The 18775-nt window shown below is 41.9% G+C and overlaps 1 long non-coding RNA gene and 1 pseudogene across 1 annotated transcript; both read left to right on the forward strand.

Annotated features, from left to right (window-relative positions):
- Nucleotides 1-18775, forward strand: part of LOC115669491 (probable serine/threonine-protein kinase PIX13) — a 60574-nt pseudogene that overhangs the window by 5447 nt on the left and 36352 nt on the right.
- LOC130138451 (uncharacterized) lies at nt 15403-18736 on the forward strand. The gene is made up of 3 exons (XR_008816854.1): nt 15403-15489; nt 16236-16553; nt 18598-18736. It is a non-coding gene; the product is annotated as an uncharacterized LOC130138451 (long non-coding RNA).

The raw sequence follows: 18775 nt of genomic DNA on the forward strand, positions 1-18775 counted from the left end.
GAGCGGGAGGGGGGGACATGGACAACAACAGAGGCTATAAAAATTAGTGTGTGTGTGGGGGTGAGCCCCACTGAGAACGTCATCAGCTTCTTGGCGTTCAAAGTCCTCGAGGATCCGGTGAGTCAGGGAGACGGTGAAGGCGAGGACGAGGCCGAGGACAGGGAGGCCGGATGGGCGGTTGTGGAAATGGAAGAACGAAGAAGGTAAACAAATTAGTGTGGGTGAGCCCCACTGGGAACGGCATCAGCTTCTCAGCGATCGAGGTACTCGAGAGCTCGTCGAGGACCCGGTGAAGGCGAGGATAAGGCCGACGACGGGGAGGCCGGATGGGAGGCTGTGGAAATGGAAGACGGAAGAAGGTAAACAAACTAGTGTGGGTGAGCCCCACCAAAAACGGCATCAGCTTCTAGGGTTCCAAGTACTCGAGCTCGCCTAGGACCTGGTGAGTCAGAGAGACGGTGAAGGCGAGGACGAGGCCGGAGGACGGGGAGGCCGGATAGGCGGCTGTGGAAATGGAAGAACGAAGAAGGTAAACCAATTAGTGTGGGTGAGCCCCACCGGGAATGGCATCAGCTTCTTGGTGTTCAAAGTCCTCGAGAACTCGTCGTCGAGGACTCGGTGAGACAGAGAGCCGGTGAAGGAGAGGATGAGGCCTGGGTCGGGAGGCCGGATGCGCGGATGTGGAAATGTATTAACGAAGAAGGTATACAAATTAGCGTGGGTGAGCCCCACCGAGAACGACGAGGCCTCAGTTCCCAGAGCAAGAAAAGCTAAAATGCACTCGCTGCGATTCCACTAGCACCAAGTTCTGCTACTACAACAACTACAACCTCTTTTAGTCGCGCCACTTTTGCAAGAGCTGCCGTGGCCACGGGACTGCCGGCAGTGACCTCCGCAACATCTCCGTCTGTGGCAGCATCCCAAAGGCCACCTAACGGAGTTAAGTTGATCTCATGGCTGGGTTAATGGTGCTCTGTCATGGCAGAACTTTAAGAAGGAGACGAAAGGGAAAAAAACAAGAAAGAGAAGAGAAAAACGACGAGGCCTCAGCTCCCAGAGCAAGAGCAGCTGAAATGCCCTCGCTGCGATTCCACCAGCACCAAGTTCTGCTACTACAACAACTACGACGTCTTTTAGTAGCACACTTTTGCAAGAGCTGCCATGGCCACAGGACCGCCGGCAGTGCCCTCCACAACATCCCCGTCGGCGGCAGCATCCCAAAGGCCACCAAACGGGGTTAAGATGATCTCATGGCTGGGTTGATGGTGCTCTGCCATGGCATAACCGAAAGAAGGAGACGAAAGGGAGAAAAAACAAGAAGAAAAACAAGCGAAAGAAACGATGATAAAATAATTTTGATTTGGTGGGCAAGATTTGATAATCGCTGAGTTGAACTATCATACAAAGCACATAGAGCTACTGTCCTTTGGCAAAATGAAAGATAACAAATAATGATTCAGTCCAGCAGGTAACCATGTTGCGCGAGAAAACGATAACGATAATGGAAAAGGAAAAAGAGGACGAATGGCTAACCGTGGTGTGAGTACAGGCCAAACCGCCGATAAGTGTAAATATGATCCCCAGGATTAAGCTCTTCCGGTCTGACCACGGCCCCTGATAGTGCCGTCCGTAATGCGAATAACTTGTCGACAATCTCAGCCACCATTTTATCCCTTCGCGGGTCCTTCCGTGGTCTGTGCGCTTTGGCGGAGAAGGAGATGGGTGGGCTTTTCTAGATTGAGAATTAGGAGAGGAAGTGAAGAAGGGAGGAGCACAAGTCTGGACTGATACCGAGTGGGTTGGAACGAAAGGGTGCCTTGGGTCTGGTTTGATGATAGATGGTGCTGATGAGAGAGAGATAATAGAGAGAAGGAACGGAGTTACCGTAGGGCGGTGAAGGAGGGAGTGCTTACATAGCCGATAATAATAATAAAAAAAGATGGAGGGGCGGGAGGGGTGTGTGGGGTTTTGGCACTGCTCAGACAGCTACTAGTATTTTAATATGAAAATGACGTGATGTTGCTTCAAGCTGTAATTTACGTTCAAATTCCTTTTTCCTATCATCTTTCCATCGAAAGTTTAAGTTGCTACTCAATCTTGCTCGGCATGCTTTTCATTTCGATCTGGAGGGTCGCTTTGGACGGATGGCCGGGATATTTTCGCAAGCATTTTTCATTTCGGTCTGGAGGCTCTTTTGCAAGGTCGCCGTCCGTGACAAATCACGTGGAGACGTCAAATTATCTAGCATCTAAGGGCGCGAATGGTAACCATTCTGTTTCGAAAATATGTTTTTCTATTTATATTCCTTGCATGAGTTTCTGTGCAGAGATACGCTTTTGAAAACGGCACAAAATTTCTCCCTCTTACGCTCTTCTCCATTTATCGACGGGCGGCGTGCGGGCGGAAGATGAGAGCGAGCGATGAGAAGAGTTTTTATTTCTCGTTTCTGTTTCAGATATAGAAAAGTAGAAAATTTTTTACTTCTCATTTCTGTTCCAAACTTATTTCTGGACTAAAAATTTATTCCGGAATTAGAAAAATAAAATCTGCGTTGCCTAACGGACTTCCGTTCCAAATTTGCTTCCGGGAACCGAAAAAAGAAAAAGAGAAAAAGTAGAGAAATGGAACGGCCATCATGTGCGCCCTGAGGTGCTGCGAACGAGGTATAAGCATGCGAAGCGATCGCGACTTTGACCCATGTAGCAGCAGCAGCAGCAGGCCACAGGGTTAAGAGAACTGGGGAGGGGATTGACGGATGCCACAGGCGAAGGATTTTGTATTGTGCAATATAAAATGGGGGCGGGGCAACTGGGTTTGAACTTGGCGATTTTTTTTTTCTTTTGATATCTTTTGTGGGAGGTGGCTGCTTAGTTCCATGTTATGTTATGTTTTCCAAAACATGACCACATCTCTTCCGTTTGTGGATTCTCTTCTGTCGTTCCGTGTTATTTTCCTTGGTGGGGAGGTGGGGGTGGTGGGGTCGTGGATAGCTCCTTGCAAATCAGTCTCTTTCACATGTATTCCAATCTCTCCTCGATCCTAGTTCAATTTGAGAGATTTCCGGACCTCGTATTAAAAATCACGACAAACCTATTGCAAGCCCTGTTCTTTTTAATGCGTGCCTTCTCTTCCACATGAATTCCAGTTTTCTCCTCGATCTAGCTCGATGTGCTCTTTCGTTTCGCTCTTCGCGGGTGGTCTTTTTTTGCCACGAGGCCCGGAAATCTCTCGACGATGACGGATAGAAAAGGCGACGAAGGAAAGACCCCCTCTACGATTTGTGGGGGGATCCGGAGCTTTTGACGCTATCAGCGCATATATATCCACTTCCGCACCTTTCTCCCAAGGAAAGATGGGAACCGCGAAAATTACTTTACTTCGCTCCCGTCAAATCAAAGTGCTCCCCAAAACTATTTTTAATTGTCAGTACGGAAACCGTTGACGAAGATGACTTTCTTGAATATTATTAATAATCAATCTCAGACACAGACAGAGAGAGAGAGAGAGAGATTGGATATTTTATTTTTCCTCCTCCTTTTCTTTCTTTTTGTGGTCTTTTGGATTTTCTTGCTTAGGAACGAGAGGGGCAACCTCGCGTTCGTTTGAAGATGGGACCCTTTTGACTTTTGTGGCTTGATGGTTTCCGGGCTCTTCTTCCGCCAGAGGGCAAATAATTTCTAAACAATATCTCGTGCAAAGATTATCCGGTATTGCAAGTTGGAGAAACGGGGAAAGAAGAATAACAAGCACCTCCTCCTCCTCTTTCCTTTCCTTTCCTTTCCTCTCCACGCCATGACATCACGTCGAGTGAATTTGGTGTTACCAAGGTCCATCTAGAGGACACATATGGTGAGAGAGTACTCAATTTGAGATTAACCGTGTTAGAATTACGATAGAAAAGTGAAACCGTGGTATAGAGAGAGAGAAAAGAAGAAGGTTTATGTGCCATGCGGTAACCTTAGAGATCGCGCATACATGTACGCGCGAATGTATTCATGTAGTGTCATGCAACTGGAGTTAAGGAAATTGTGCTGTGCGTTTGGGGTTTTGTTCGGAAAGTCTGCACTGATGGTAATTCATAGCATGATCTCTCATGTGCGCATTGGGAAAAAAGCTCGATCAAAAGCGCCTCTAATCAGTCAACATGAAGGCGCAAGAGGGCCCTTCAAATTTAAAGCGTGTCGTCTGTCGTGCTCCCACTACAAGGGCAAATGCATTTGATTAATGCGAAGACGGCGGACAATGCATCCAGATAAGTTGTTAATTGGGTCGGACAAAGATTTTGCTGACTATTTTCTTAGATAGGGGGAGACATTTTGGGGCTTAATAAAGCAACGCAACACGTGTCCGGCAAGCGTTGTTGGAAAAGCAACATATGCAATTCTAGAATAATGAATTGGCCGAGTTGCCGACGTGACCCATTTAAGAGGATACATGCTAAGAGGAGAGGCATAAAAAAAGAAGAAGAACAAGAAGAAGAAGAAAAAATCGATATTATTTATGAATGGAAAATTAAATTTTTTTTTGTGTGATAAAAGTCTCTTCCTTAGTAACTTTAAAAAATACAAAACGTTATTTTCAAAAGGAAAGTTTCAACTTGTTGAACGATCCGTTGGTTAACCTTCTATGAAGCCCACAAACAATTTCAATCGGAACTTGAAGAAACATAAATTTCTCTAACGGTTCACCGGTAGGTCTATTAGCTAGTTTGGAAGATTTTCTTTGAAAGTCTTAACTGATGTATGAAATTTTTTAATAAAAAATTAATTTTTTGATCACAAAAAACTCCAAATCAGTACATTTTAGGTAAATTTATTTGAAATTAATGTTTTACCATAAAAAATTTCAAATCGGTATATCCGTAATAAATATACGTAGTTTGTTCACATATAGCTTAAGGGAGATTAGAGGGACGAACTCAAATGATAAGTCCGAATGTCAAATCTTAATTAGTGAAAAAATTTCCGTGTTGCGTGTACTATTGATCAAGTCTCATAATTTTTTTTTCCTTTTTGTTCTTCAATCTCGGAGGGGAGGCTACGTGATACTATTTGACCATTGGCATACCGAGCAATCATGCAAGGTGGGCCCTGATTACGTCCTTTGTTCTTGCAAAAAAAAAATGAGAAAGAAGGCGAATTGAATCCATGTGCTGGTCTGCTTTATGAGATTTTTAGGGGATGGGGATAAGGTTGTTCGCTTTTGTTCTTTCTTGAATGCGTTTTTCCAAAGTGGTCGCTCTCAAAAGTACCTCACCAAACCCCATAAAGATTGCAATTTCGGACATTGCAATTACCATACCAATGCGGGTTAACAAAAGGCGCTTTATACACATTCTTTTGGAGCTGATCAAGAACTACTAGTATTAATGTGATGCGATTTTGCTTTAAGCTGTTATTTACCCTCACATTCTTTCTCTAATCATCCTTCCAGCCTGTATATTCCAATTTCTCCTTGGTCCTGCTCCAAACGCTTTCCTTTTCTCCCCGGAGGTAGCATTTGACCCGGGGGAAGGTACAAAAAAAGTTCTAAACCTATTGTGTTGGTACCAATTCATTCATAAACTTTTCAATTTGACTAATTTAATCATGAAACCTTCTGCATTTGTGTTAATTGAGTCCATCCGGCCAATTTTGGCCATTAATCGCTTACGTGAACGCCAATCGTCCTATGTGGCGTGACCGGCGCTAACGTAAATATTTTCAATAATTTTTTTTGTAATTATTATGGTATTTTTCTTTTCTTCTCTTTATTTTTTTTTGTGGGGGGGGGGGGGGGGGGTTGAGGGCCGGCAAGGATCGCCGACTGACCCTCACCGGCCCTGAGGGAGGCCACGACACAGCTCCCTTAGCCCCTCCCCTAAAAAAAAATAAAGAGAAGAAAAGAAAAAAAAAGAAAAATACCATAAAAAAATTGAAATATATTAAAAAATGTCCACGTCAGTGTCGGCCGCGCCACGTAAGATGGCCATCGTCCAAGTCAGTGATTCTCGGTTGAAATTAGTTGGATGGACTCAATTGGCACAAATGCATAAAATTTAGAATTAAATTGGTCCGATTGAAAAATTTAGGACTGAGTTAACACCAATGCAATATGTTGATGACTTTTTTGGTACTTTCCCCTCTCAACCCATATATGGTTTTTGGCAAGGTTGCTACAAATACTGTGAATCTCTCATGTACCCGCGTACAATAAGAGATTAGGCAAAAAAAAATTACAATAGCTTGATTATATGCCACGCGAAAAAAGTCAAGTTGCGGCACGTGAACATGCATGAAAGTTTCGGACCAAAAAAAAAAAAGGACATGCATGAAAGTTGTCACGATTCTGCTAGGCCACTTTAGCGACGCTTGAGCCCATAATTGGAAGTGAAAAGATGGGAACCGCGGTATTACATTGCCTTTGGTCGCTTCAAATCCAAAATGCTCCACAACTGTTTTTAATTGTCAGTACGGAAACGGTTGACAAGCAGGGGCTTTGTTGCAAATTAATTATCATTCTTAGAGAGAGAGAGAGAGAGAGAGAGGGAGAGGGAGAGAGATTGGATTTTTCTTTTCTTTTTCGTTTTTTTGGATTTTCTTGCTCAGGAACGAGAGAGACAACAAAAGGAAGGAGGGGGGGGGGGGGTCTCACGTTTATGTGAAGGGGGGGACCCCGTGACTCTTGTGGTTTGATAGTCCCTGGGGCTTTCTTCGACCAGAGAGCATCGATTGCTTTTATTTCAAGCTTCATTTGACTAGATTTGGGGCGAGTTTGTTTGAGAGGACGTATTTTCTCGGAATCAGTTTTCTGAACTTTCACTGGTTTCGTTCGTCAAAAATGATTATCCAATCGAAAACACTTTCCGGTCAAGGAAAGTATTCGTGCATAAAATTAGGAAAGTGAAAATACTTTCCGAAAGTGCTTCTCTTGAATTTTTTTACTGTTTTATTCTTTTCTTTTCTTTCTTTTTCTTCCTCCACCTTCGTCGGTTGCCGGGCCTCGGCGATGGCCGGTGACCGGCCATAGGCTCGAGCCGGCCTCGAGTGAGGTCAAGCCTCACCAGCCTCGCTATGGCGAGGTCAAGGTCGAGCCTCGCCATATCCTGGCGAGCTTGACCTCGCCTAAGGCTGGCCAAGTCGGCCCTTGCTAATGGCCTGTCGCGGTCGTCACCGAGGCCCGGCGACAGGTGGAGGAGGAAAAAGGAAAAGAAAAAAAGAAAAAAAAAAAGAAAAGAAAGAAAATACAAAATAAAAAATATATTTAAAAATTCGATTTTTTTTGTTTGAGATAAAGTTATGGGATTGAAACCATTTTTCAAATGAGATCCAAACATTAGAAATTTTTTTCGGTCACATATCACTAAATAGAGGAAAACTAATCATCTTTTTGAAAAATGATTTCTCGAAAAGTATTTTCTTTATCATCATGAAGTTTTTTTTCAAACAAATGAACCTGTAGTTATGTATTGATAGAGAATCCCAGCAGTATACTTCATTCGTTGGAAAGGCTACTCTACATTAGTACGGGAATCGGAAGGATCAATCTCACAACCCAAAATTCCTTTATATTACAAATTGATGTACTATTTAGCCATCCAATCAATCATCATTTCCACCCAAAAAAAAATCATCATAAGCCAAATTTGATTGACAGGTCCCAACCATGAAACCACGGCTATTAGGATAAACAAGGGGAAAATTATCAAAATAGTCCTAAATTTATTGTAATTATGTCAATTCAGTCCTAAATTTTTTCTTTTGGCCAATTCAGTCTATTAGGCCAATTTTGGCCGACTAGCGCTGATGTGGATGCAAGCCGTCCGACCGATGCTGACGTGGCAATTTTTAATTTTTAAAAAAAATTCAAAAATTTATTTTTCCTTTTTTTTTTTTTTTTTTGCTTTCCTTCTTCCCTTGGCCAATCACCGGATCGGCCAAGGGCTAGGGCCGGTGAGGTGACCTCGTTGGCCATTGGTCTGGCAAGGGCAACGACCTCAACGTCGTGGGCGAGGTTGGCCATGGTGAGGGCAAGCTCACCTCACCGTCGGTGGGCAAGGTCGTCGCCCTTGCCATGGCCGACCTCGCCTGCGACGACGAGGTTGCCCAGCCATGGTCGGATCTAGGTGAGCTCACCTCGCTGTTGCTGGGCGAGGTCAAGCCTCGCCATGGCTGTGGGCAAGGTCGGCCATGGCGAGGGCGACGACCTCGCTGGCACTAGCGAGGGCGACGACCTTGACGTCGCAGGCGAGGTCGACGACCTTGTCGTCGCAGGCGAGGTCGAGCTCGCCCAGCCATGGCGAGGGCGACGACCTCGTTGTCACAGGCGAGGTCAGCCATGGCAAGGGCGAGCTCGATCTCGCCTAGATTTGGCGAGGTCAACGGCGAGGTCAAGCCTCGCCATGGCCGACCTCGCCGATGGCCATAGCGAGGGCAACAACCTTGCTCAGCAACGGCGAGGTGAGCTCGCCTAGATCTGGCCATTGTTGGGTGACCTCGCAGTCGTGAGCCAGGTCGGTCGTGGCTAGGGCAACGACCTCGCCTAGCAACGACGAGGTGAGCTCGCCCTCGCCAGGGCCAACCTTGCCCACGACGGCGAGGTAGTCGCCCTCGCCAGACCGGCCAGGGAAAGAAGGAAAAAAAAAAGGAAAAAATTTTAAAAAAATTCGAAATTTTTTTTTAAAAAATTAAAAAATTGCCATGTCAGCATCGCCCGGCCAAAATTGGCCAGATGGACTGAATTGGCAAAAAAAAAGGTTTATGACTGAATTGGCACAATTATAATAGGCACTACAAAAAAACGCCGGATTAGTGACGATTTTTGCGACGGAAAAAAAGCCAAAATCCGTCGCAAATGCGATTTGCGACGAAATTAGCGATGGAAAAAATTCCGTCGCTAATAAGTCGTCGCAAATTTTTGCGACGGAAAAAAATTCGTCGCAAAATTCGTCACAAATTAGCCACGAACACTATCCGTCGCAAAATTCGTCGCAAATTAGCCACGAACTGTATTCGTCGCAAAATTCGTCGCTAATTGTTCGTCGCAAAATTCGTCGCTAAACAAATTTGAGACGGAAAAAATCCGTCGATAATTCGGCGTCGCAAAATTTAGCGACGGAAAATATCAATTTTCGTCGCTAATTTGCAACAACAAAAAATTCGTCGCAAAAAATTCATCGCAAAACATTCGTCGCAAATTAGCCACGAACTTTATTCGTCGCAAAAAATTCGTCGCAAAATTCGTCGAAAATTAACCACGAACTGTATTCGTCACTAATTGTCCGTCGCAAAATTCGTCGCTAATTATTCGTGGCAAAATTCGTCGCAAATTAGCCACGAACTGTATTCGTCGCAAAATTCGTCTCTAATGTGCCACGAAATTTTTGTTTGGTCTCTAAATTGCAACGAAATGTTTTTTTTTTTTGGTCTACAAATTGCGACGAAATGTATTCGTGGCAAAATTCGTCGCTAATTTTTGATGAAATTTTTTTTTTGGTCATTAATTTGCGACCAACTGGTCCAGCGTCTGCCCCTCAACATTGACCGAGTACTCCTTCAAAACATATGCAAAGTTCAAAGCCTCCAACGTTTGGGCCACACTGAAGTTCTTCATAAGAGTATAATCCCCAGTAGAAACAGAGAATATGGCATTGGACGCTTTATACGAATTGTACGAAGAGGGATAAAAGTACAACCGGACGAACTTCCGACCGGATGCCACGGGAAAACTGTAAGTAAAATTAGACGGGAAGATCCTCGCGGTCATGTACGGGACTTGGGGCACCGAGGGGTCCTGCGTGGCGGCCGCGGCCGTGATCGAGTTCGCGGTGGAAGACGGGAACTTGGAACCGATGTCCGAGGTCCACACCCGGCCATCGGTATCGGTGGTCTGCAGATCCGCCCCACAATTCAGCAGGATCTTATCGGTGGGCACATAGTTCGCCCCCAAAACCACCGCCGCCGCCAACGACGCGGACAAGCACAGAAACACCAGGGCCGCCCCGTCGCCGGTCGCCGCGGTATTCCTCATCGACCCCCAAAAAAGGCACAAGATTCAGCTTAAACTTCGGAACAACTTTACTTCACTCCGCTTCGAGATCCCGCAAAAATTCTCCACCGGAAGAACGACCCAACAGCGAGACGCGATCAGCTCATGACAGGACCTGAACGAGACAGTCGATGGAGGGGAAAAGAACAACACGCCCATCAGCTCGAACCTCCCCAAGTTCCGAAATTTCACAACAAGAAGAAGCAAACGAACAGACCCAAAACAACAAAAGCACGCGGACATCGAAACAGCAGAAAGTCAAAATGCAACCTCCAGAAGCCCAAAGACAAAGAACAGCTAAAAGAAACGAAGGGAGACACGTGGAGCTGCACCTTGATGGCCGATGATGGAGCGAAGACGGGGGAATGCGAGGATCTTACCTGAGCTGGAGCAGCAGAGAAGGGGATAGATCGCGGCGATTCCTCGTTAGGTCTGAGGAGAGATCGCCAGGCTGCATAGATCAAGAAAGAGAGAGAGAGAGAGAAGAAGAGGAAGAGGAAGAAGATGGAGAAGGAGCTGAGAAGGTCGGAGCAGAGGACGTATTTTCGGTCGCAAATTTGCGACGGTCTTATTTTTCCATCGCAAATTTGCGACGGATTTTGCGATGGATTTCAAAAATAAAGGGCATTTTCCAAATCCGTCGCAAATTTGGGACGGATTTATTTTCCGTCGCTAATTTGCGACGGACATATTTTTCCGTCGCAAATTTGCGACGGACTTATTTTCCGTCACAAATTTGCGACGGACTTATTTTTCCGTCGCAAATTTGCGACGGATTCCAAAAATAAAGGGCATTTTCCAAATCCGTCGCAAATTTGCGACGGATTTATTTTTCCGTCGCTAATTTGCGACGGAAGTGATCTTCGCGGCACATGGCGCCCATTTTTTCAAATCCGTCGCTAATTTGCAACGGAATTAGCGACGGAAATGTTTATACCAACCAATTTTTCGAATCCGTCGCTAATTCCGTCGGAACCTTGAGTAGATATGCTTCTACATTTTTACATACAATGACACATTACTCATATTTGACGAATTAGTAAATGTCATGATCTAATTCGTCTAAGGGCGGCAAGTTTGGTGATGTTTTTTTTTTTTTATTAGAGCAGCGGAGGAATGTCAAACAACTACGGGAGGTTGTTGCGAAATGGGCCGATGTGACTAGCATTACGAACACTGTGGAGAAACATGACTGATGTGGATGTCGTTGTTACAAACAGACTCGATTGACGCTTTCTCAAATAACAATAGGGCTCTGATACCAAGTTAAGAATGTGATAAAAAAAATTAAGAGCAATATCTATATATATATATATCATTGTCAAATGAAGAGTACACGAACCTATTTATCGGTTTTATAGGATGACTATCTAAAAGGGAAAATATCAATTACAGTCAATTAAAAGAAATATAGGGAATCTTCTAAATATTTCTCTAATATAAGGCATGCCCTCTATTCACTCTTCATTCGAATGTAACCCTTTAGAAGTAATTCATCTAATTGGTTAGATCAAATTGGTTAGGTCTAAATAAGAATATCTCTTTTTATGATCTCCTATAGATATCCCCATATAGATACATTGACTTTACATTTCATACATTCACCCGATTCCGATCTATTTGAAAATTGCTATAATTTATTTACCCATATATTTACGCATACATAAGAGCTACGTGCGGAGGAAACCGCCATATTCAACTAAATAGATATATGTGTTATCTATATCTAAGTCTTGAAAAAAAAGAAGATAAGATTTGCACCTATCGAATCTAAAAAAGCTTATTTGGGACGAGAACATTTTAAGAGATTATCTAATATCTTGAGTTTATAATAGATCTTCTTATCTAATTTGAATTTGTAATATCTAACCTCTCTTAGAATTGGACGTGTAGCAAATCGTCCAATCTCTTTTGAATTTGAACTTGTGACAATCATCCAATTTAGTTTGAATTTCAATTAATAATTGTTAGTTTGCATTAGATTGATTTCATTAGGCAATATTTAGTTTGTCTTGTGATGGAGTATATTCCTTATGTAGTCCTCGTCCTTATCACGAGAGATTGAGACATGGTAATCATCGTGATTAGATTTAGAAGAACTTAGGTTTAGTTTTAGAACACTACAAAAAAACAAGGTTTAGCGACGAATTTTGCGACGAAAAAATTTGGCAAAATTCGTCGCTAAACGAATTTGCGACGGATTGGAAAATGCAATACAATTTTTGGAATCCGTCGCAAATTTGCGACGCATTGGAAAATGCAATACAATTTTTGGAATCCGTCGCAAATTTGCGACGGATTTATTTTCCGTCGCAAATTAGCAACGAATAATTTTCGTCGCTAATTTGCGACGGAAAAAAAATTTCGTCGCAAATTAGCGACGAAAAATTCCCCGTCGCAAATATCCGTGGCAAAATCCATGTTTTTTTGTAGTGGTCTATTGCTCCACATTTTCCCATTTTTCCCAAGATCAATTTTGGGCTGTGAAATTTCATCTCAATTGTACCCAGCAGTAACTAGGCGTTTGTGTTTTCTTGCTAGTACTTTGGAATATTCATGAACTATATCAGTACGTGCATCGGCTTGTGAACTGAGATATTGTGATTGCACTTTCTTTAAGAGAATGTTTTGGCAAATTCTCGATTCTGTCAGCAATCTAAGGTTTACAAAAGAAATCCACAGCTCTTCAAGAGTCCGAGCTCTTATTCTGTTCATGTTCAGGATTTGAACATGAGCAGAAGCTCATCTTTATTGCAGTCGTGAATTTGTTCGTGCTGTATTCGGTCCCCAATCAACCGCCAGGAGGTGTCATGCGGTTCGATCCGTTCTCACAGTGATTTTTGAGCTCTGAGACACAGTTGGGTTATTGGTGGAGTCGTTTAAAGCAAAGAGCTGCTCAGTTGTCCATTCAGAACGAACAACATGTGTCATTTGGTGCTATTCATGTTGCAGATAAGATATGTCCCATTGTTTTGTTTCTGAATAAAAGGCACAATTACAAAGAGTATATTGGAGGCTGGATCAAATTTACAACATAAGCACAATAATCTAGGCTCAATCTGTATACAGTTTATTGAACATGGTAATAACAATACAGGGTTGAAAACACAAACTATGGTGTACAAAGATCTGCAAGATTCGGGAACTCGAAATCTCAACAACATAAAACTAATGTCAACTTAATCAATTTCTGACTATTGTGATTTATACAGGTCATTATTTTTAATCGTCGTAACTTGGTTTCACTTATGACTAGTAACTTACCTTTTTGAACAGTAGCTTGACCACAGAATCGGTAATCGTAACTTGAATATATTAACACTCGGTAATTAAGTCATTGTAAATGACAAGTTAATAATCATCCCTCAAATATTGTAATTTACGTCGATGCCTCGTAGGGTTGAACTTGCTGACATTTTATAAATTTTCATGGAATATCATAAATAATGTGAATCGATTGTAGATTTTCTTTTCCTATCTTTGGGTACTTAACTCCGTGATTATATAATCATCTCGTAGTTTTCCTTAATCAATAGTAAGATTAACAATTTTATTGTCATTTTTTTAACATTCATTAATTACTATCTTTTTAAAATCAGCCGATTTTAATTTTTCTTTCTCAATAACCATAGAATTTCCCGACGTCAAATTTTTATACTGAAGTTCAGACAGTCAAATTTCGCGGATGAGAGAAGATATATCTGCCGATGGGAATTGTAAGGATTGGGCTTTAGAAAAAAAGGAAGCCTAGAGGCCCAAATCAGCCCTCTCAGCCCAGCCCATTTAAAACGGGCTCTTTCCACTCCCTGCAGAGAAACCTGAAGAACAGAAAGGAAAGCAAAGCAACGGCACCCAGAGAGAAAGAGAAGAGAGTTCGGATAAACCAACAAAGAAAAAGGCCTAATTCCAAAAAAAAAACACTAACTTTAGGTCGAGAGATAATTCTGGCATGAACTTTTTTTTGTCCCGTAAAAAAGCACCAACTTTAGGTTGAAGAATAATTCTGGCCCAAACTTTTTTTTGTTCCATAAAAAAGCATCAACTTTAGGTCGAGGGACAATTCTGGCCTGAACTTTTTTTTTTGTCCTGTAAAAAAGCACCAACTCTAGGTCGAGTGACAATTCTTGCCCCAATTTTTTTTGTCTCATAAAAAATAGCCAACTTTCACCCTGATCCCAAATCTGGCCCTCGTTGACTTTCTGTCTAAAGTTACCATTGTTTGAGAAAAAAGGTTATGGTGGTGAGCTTGGCGAATCTCGTCCATGACGTCTGTCAATAGGCGGTGGTCAGCTTCAGATTACGTCTGGCTAGAGAGATTCAATCTGAAGATATTTTTGACTTGCTGGTGAAGTGAAGGAGGCGAACAGTTTCACCGTTATTCTTCAAATTATGGCTCAGAGAAAAAGACAATAAATATTGCATTAAATCCAATTAGCAAGCCACGTGGATTTATTGCTAAGGTGGAATAGTCAAGTTGGATAATCAATGGTTCTAAGTCAATGAAGGCCAGATTTGGGATTTAGATGAAAGTTTGTTCTTTTTTACGAGACAAAAAAAGTTGGGGCCAGAATTGTCACTTGACCTAAAGTTGGTGTTATTTTACAGGACAAAAAAAAGTTCGGACCAAAATTGTCCATCGACCTAAAGTTGGTGCTTTTTTCTTGGACAAAAAAAAGTTCAGGCCAGATTTGTCCCTCGGCCTAAAGTTGGTTCTTTTTTTTGGAATTAACCCCAAAGAAAAAAGGAGGGTTTCTTGCGTGCTTTGAGTGTCTCCACGGGCTGGATTTAACTTCGTTTCGTAGTGTCCCGTAAGGATTCAAACTCTTTATCCGTTTCGATCGAAGGAAATTCTTGTAGCTAAAGTGGTGAATTCGGATCTATTTGAATTCTGAGGTTGCCGGTTCGATCCATGAGTTGTTTAGCTCCAAAATCATGTAGTAATGAACATTTAGGGTGTTGTGGAGTTAAGGTTTGGTAGGAGTGAATTTTTGAAGTTTTGCGTGCGCTGCTGGAACCAATTACTGATTACTATGTTTGGCGCTGGTTTTCGCCTGCCTGGGGCTATCTTTTGGGTCGGCCAAATTTAAGATGTTTTAGCACTTCGAAAAAACTTTATTTTGACAATAAGGTCGCTGCTACCCGGGACAGGGGATAACAATTACTATTCTGCTATGGGTAAGCTTTTCGTTGATGCGTAGGATTCTTTATGTTGATGAATAAGTGTAAATTAGTCGAGTCTTAGCTGAGAAAGTTGTTTACTCGACTTTTTATATCCGTTTCTCTCTTAATTGATAGAATTTCGAATTCGTTGGCTTGAGTTGTCTTGCTTGTTTGGTTTTGGTAATTTCCTTGTTTCTTCTGCAATTCTTTCTTGCTTTCTTGTTTTGTTTTCTATGTCTTTTTCACCATGAGTTGTGCGTTTTTAGGATGTAATCTCCAGCCGGTCTTGCCCTGAGAATGCAGGTGTTTGTTGTACCCTTATGATAATTGTGAACTTCAAATTGGGATTCCATGGGTTAAAGTTATGATATTTGGTTGTTTTTGTTGCATATGAGTTAGCAAGTAGGAAATTGTGTCACAGAATTTTGGTTTTAGTTCCTCCTCTGGTTGGACTTTGTTACCCTTTGCATTTGGTTTAGGCATTTCATTGGATCAATAGATTAAGTTGTTTTGATGCTTTAGCTGGTATACTGAGGCAAAAGAAAATTAGAAAGAAATTGAGACGAGAAATGAGAATAAAATGATTTAGAGAGCAGATATGAACGAGGAGAAGAAGAAGGCATTCATCACGAGAATGCAACATAGTGGTCATAGCGTACTTATGGAACGTGTTTGATATACAAGATGGACTCAGTCCCAACAGTTTGAGCGTTCGGGTTAAAGTGATGTTTAACACTGTGTCAGAGCTTCAATGCAAGGGCTGGAATCCTAACTATACATCTTATAGATATTCTGCATGTCATACTAGTTATTGCCCTCCCGCTTTCTGAATTATCCTGAAATTCAGGCAAGCCTCAACTTACAGACAAAGCGGATTATGAAGGAATATGCTTCATACACATGTCCACTAACAACTTCAGATTCTAACTTCGCTAACTAACTCTTTTCCCACCTGCTGACATCTCTATAACTCAATTAGTTCCTGCTCATCTCTAGCTCCTGTCTTCAGCTCACAGCAAATCTTCAACTTTTTCTCTTCACTTGTGTAGTCACAGGAGGACCAGCTGTGACTGTTAAGCAGTTCATCATCTTCTGAGGTTGGCCTGAGCTGAAGCTTGGGAGGGAGGTCAAATGAGTCTATTCCAAATGGTAATGTTGCTCCACTTCAGAAGTCAGAGTCTTTAGTTTTGCATAGCTGAAAGTTGCAACAAGAAGCTTCAGATCTGATACATTTCTCAGCAAGGGTGGTTTTGGTAGTCTTCAAAGGCTGCCTTGATGAGAAGGGGTCTTCCCAGAGCAAAAGAATGACTCCAATTGCCATCCAAAAATTGAACCCAGAGAGCATGCAAGGATTCAAAGAGTGGAAGGTAATCTTAGTTCCTCTCAGGAAAGCTCGGGTTGCATGTGCTTTGCAGTATTTAATGTTGATCACTATTGCGTTTTTAGCAAGAAGCTCTATTCTGATGGTGGGGGAAGAATCGTGTCCAGATACATAGTTTGTTGTAGAAAAATGAGAACGAGATGATAGATGTTAGTGGCATTTTTTGTTGCTAGATTGTTCTGGTTTTGTGTGGCTAATTTCATATGAAGCTCACTATCTCAATTTGCTTTCTTCCTTTCGAGAATATATGTCGTTGCCCTACTGAACACATATTTCTGGGGGTGTGATCAATGATGAGGACCAGATTATTCTGTTAGGATTGCAATTATTTAGAAAAGACAGTGCTTGCTCCCTTTGTCCTTTATTGTAGGGTCCGTGACTTGTCCTATGACCAAGAGCAATTCTATGCAAGAGCTTGGAGAAAAGTCAGCTTGCTTTTCCGTTGTATGGTTTCAAGTCCACATAAAAACATTGAAAAATCTTGTCAGATTCTGTTTTCAAGGACTTCTGGGTTAGTGTAAGTATTTTCCAGACATGCAATAGAAGAGTAAAAATTTGCCTATCCTACGCCTGGCGTCATTAATTTTCCGGTGTTTATTTTATCTCTATTCAAAATCAAAACAGCAGGCAAAGTGCTGGGTGAAATACATGGCTCATGTAAGATTCCGTACGCATGTACCGTTGGAGATTTAAGTAGTCAAAAAATTTCGAGAAGAGCTGTTTTCACCAATTTGCTGAACAGGTTGTCAGGATGTAAAGTGGTGAGACACAAATGGTTAAGGCATATCTGTTTTGGAAAGCACATTTGAGTGGCCATCTCGGGGTGTGTGGATGAGAAGGCAAGCTGCTGTAAATTATACGATCATTTGATCTATAGATGCCTCAAGTGAACACCTGTGTTCTTGATCTAAATCTTGAGATTCCACAATCCTGTCCTACAGTTGTTATGTCTAAGTTGTGTAGTGCATATTACATGCGTGTTTGTTTTCCAGCAGCCAAACAGCATGGTAGTGGAGGAAACAAGTAGGATGAGAGAAGCTTTGCCAGCTTAGCTTCTATCTCTAAGGTTCTTGAGAGGTGGAGTAGAAATGTCTTACGAATCTTCATTGTTTATAAATATTATGGTAAAAGTCTTGTAATAGCTTGCAAATTTTGAAATGCAGGGAGTCTTCTTGCATTTTACAGAAGGAATTTAGGTCCTGCATCAGAAACTATTGTGACTTATATCCTTGCCTTTTAAGCTAAACTCAGAGGATGTCACTACAATGTACCTGAAACATTAAATCCCAATATGAGTTTTACGACATTATAGCCACTTCTGGAATTTCTCCACATTGTTCTAGGAACTTAAACCATCCTTAGTGAGGATATTTTATTTGTGGAAAAATATGCTGGCCGGCCTTGAAAGTGAGGTGACATAATTGTTTGAGTCCAAACTTATGGTACTTTAGGAGACACTGGACATAACTATTCTTCTTCAAGTATCCTTGGAAGAATGAATAAGATTATGCCATCTTCTTTTTCATGAATCACCTGGTGAATGGAGGTCAAAATGTTAATAGCATGCAAGTCTTTTAAAAGGGAAAAGATGAGGAGGGAAGGACTTAGCCTCCACATAAGTCCATTTAGCATATGAATTTTTCAAAATTGATCTTCACTCAAGATGCTATTGTCTCTCTTGGAAGGTGGACATATATTTTGTACTACACAAGATGAGTGCATTCTATTCTGATGTTGCATATCAGAGCTTGTATGATTCTGTGTTTTAGACTCTACATGGTCACCCATACAGTCATCAATCTTATCCTCAATTGGCTTTGCCGATGTCAAAATCATGCGAGGGATGTTTACTTGCTTTATAAATAGATTGAGCACTTAAGATTGGCTTACTCCTTGGTTTACATGAATATGAGGTTGTGTACTTACAGTAAGGCATACGAAATTCAACTATGTGGTTCACATGTCAGGATTTACTATTGAACATGGTTGATGATGCATCATTGAATATTTCATCCCAGTTTTTATTTCAGATTATTTGTTACCATCTAAAATTTGTAGGGTGAGTCCACGGTAGACGGCTCTGAGGGTGCCATTCTGGGTTTCTTTAATTTCTTATCACACAAATTAGTCGCTCTGTCTCCTCTCTTTTTCTGCGGAAGATGCCTGTTTGCTTCGTCTACTTAAAAAATGTGAAATTATGAGGTTTTA

The sequence above is a fragment of the Syzygium oleosum genome, unplaced genomic scaffold (assembly GCF_021117445.2).
Source record: "Syzygium oleosum isolate NSW1041296 unplaced genomic scaffold, Sole_v2.1 Sole_v2.06, whole genome shotgun sequence".
In the NCBI taxonomy this organism is placed as follows: domain Eukaryota; kingdom Viridiplantae; phylum Streptophyta; class Magnoliopsida; order Myrtales; family Myrtaceae; genus Syzygium; species Syzygium oleosum.